Source organism: Montipora foliosa, chromosome 9 (genome assembly GCF_036669935.1).
Source record: "Montipora foliosa isolate CH-2021 chromosome 9, ASM3666993v2, whole genome shotgun sequence".
NCBI classification, from domain to species: domain Eukaryota; kingdom Metazoa; phylum Cnidaria; class Anthozoa; order Scleractinia; family Acroporidae; genus Montipora; species Montipora foliosa.
In genome coordinates, this window is record NC_090877.1 from 49,203,024 (window position 1) to 49,205,523 (window position 2,500).

General features: G+C 38.0%; 1 protein-coding gene across 1 annotated transcript in view; it reads right to left on the reverse strand.

Annotated features, from left to right (window-relative positions):
* LOC137970685 (probable cysteine desulfurase) overlaps nucleotides 1-1,182 on the reverse strand; it is a 39,987-nt gene extending 38,805 nt beyond the window's left edge. The window contains exon 1 of the mRNA XM_068817218.1: nucleotides 1,107-1,182. The gene's annotated coding sequence lies outside the window, so the exon portion shown is untranslated. The remainder of the gene's footprint in view (nucleotides 1-1,106) is intronic.
* Nucleotides 1,183-2,500: the final 1,318 nt, after the last annotated feature.

Here is a 2,500-nt window from a genome sequence, read left to right on the forward strand (position 1 = left end):
TTTTTGCATCTTTAGGGACTGCTGTAATTTGAATGCTAACTTTCGGTGTTGAAACAATAACAATCTGTTTGATGGAGACTTTTCCTCTCTCTCTTACGAGGCGACTCGCACGTTTCCCGCGGTAAGAAGGCCATAGGGTGTTCAGAAAGATTTTACGAAAGCTTGTAAAGCGGTTGTAGGCCATTAGCAGGAGTACTTAAAGGGAGTTAAACGGAGCTCAAAAATATGCAGCCGTACAAGGCGCAATACAATCGAGCTTTGCTTTGGCATCCTTTTCCTTTTGGGTTATAGAGTTATTTTTAAAGGAGGCCAACACCCATTGTATCTTTTCCTTTTTCTTTTTATCACTTGAATATGTTAAGGATTCAGTTACATGAATCTCAAGCCATTGTGGTGACAAATTCCATCACGTAGTCGGATCCATCCATTAATTCAATGGGTGTCAGTGAAGAGGTCACTTCGGTATGTGAACAATATCTACTTCCAACATAAAACGGGTGGAAGAAGTGGAAGAAAGGAAAACAAATCCTGTTTCCTTTTTTGCAACAACTGTGGATAATAATTGGCACTTTTATTCAACGAAGACTAGCCTGCGAGCAGGCTATCAGTGGTTCGAGGTACATGAAGGGCCTGTAGTTAACTGTGTCAACTGCGGTTTCACAGTTAGTGGCCACGTCATCCTATTGCAATAACACAACGATTGCTCTTTCACAAATATAGATTTTTAAAGACTAAAACCAATAAGAATAAAATTTGTTCCACTAAAAGTGCAGAGAGAAAAGTAAAAGATATTAGGAAAAAGTATAGCTTATCTGCTGAATACCCCGCCACTTATTTGAATAATAGTAACATCGAATTCGTTCTGAAAGTCGCCTACAGTAATGAAGTCAGTACGGAAGTTCAAGTTTCTCATGAAATAGAGTCCTGTTTTCAAACTGAATTTGTTTTTTCTATTATTTTACAAGTGCTCGCGGAGCCAGGAGATGCGATTCATTCACTTTCTCTTCCTTTGATTGGATCAAGAATTGGACCAAGAATTGTTTGATGGAATTTTTTTCATGATCACTAAACTAAAAAGTGTGAGATACCCTTTACTAAAAACCTACCTGTCTCCTTTACTCCGAGATTCTCAATGGGTGCTTTGTTTTCGAAGGAATGAATTACGGTTTGAATAGCGCTTGCCGACTTCGTCCCAAATCTTTAAATCATGATGTGGGCGGAACATTCTTCCACTCTGACAGATCACGTGCTTCGGCGTTAATTAAGATATTATATAATGCTACACCTTCTCGCTAATTCTCGACGAATATTAACGATTTATTCGAGCAACAAATAATATCACAAACAGTGGGAGCAGTAATCAGAATTCGAAGTACCTACATGCAACGTGTTTTAGCGCGAAAGTAGAAATTTGTTTAGTAGTTTTCTTTCTCATTGGTCGACTTACGGGTGTGATTTTTCGTTTATTTTGGGTTAGTGACTCATTCATTGACTTCTCTCCCCTGCCTCACTCAAAACTGACGTTTTCAAGGAACTCAGTTGTAAATAACTTAAAATTGTAAGTGTTAATAATGATCTTCAAAGGTACTCACTAAAATTTGAACAATTTTCTTATTAAATGAATTCTTCTATTGATTTTTTTGTTGCATTAAAGATCGAATTGATTTACCTACTCCAGGTTACGTAGGTAAACAGCTGGGCAGATAAGCTGTTTGTGATTGACGTGTGGGTCTCTGTATGTGTGTGCGATATGTTTGTTTTTTCGAACGGGTTTTGGCACCCTATACCTCTTACATAATAGACGTGGCCACTGACTGTGAAACCGCATCTGACAACACATTTTTGCTTTTGTTTTGCTTGCGCATTCGAGCAGTCAAGCAGGCTCTTCATTTACCTCGAACCACTGGGAGCCTGCCCGCAGGCTAGTTTTCGTAGAATAAAACTGTCAATAGCCGTTTGTCAATTGTTGCAAAAAAGAAACAGGGTTTTTTTTCCTTTCTTCCACTCTCTTTACATTGGAAATAAATATTGTTGACACAACCCAGTCACCTCTTTACTGACACCCGTTGAATTCAAAGGGTAGACCATTCCTGCACTTTTGCAAATCGCAGAAAAGTCGTATAGCTTCCTTAATCACTATACATACAATTGCAGATTGCAGAAATATTTTTATTTTTGGACTTCGCAGTTTTCCGAGTTTCACAGTGACCATGCATGACACGAATTTCAATAAAGTGTTGAATAACACCGAAAACGAAAGCAATTATTCCGAGAAATTGAAAAACGGATACCGTTCATTTTGCGTTGACGTATCTTCCCATCTCCCAAAAATGACGCCAACGCATTTCATGGCAAAAATATGAAACAATCTGATTTTGTGTAACTGTCACAGCTGACTGAAAATCAGGAAAAACATCTGAAGAATTGTCACGTCCGTGTTTGTAAATTTTGTCGTAAATTTTGTTGCTAATGGCAAAATATTTTATTCTCGATCGATATT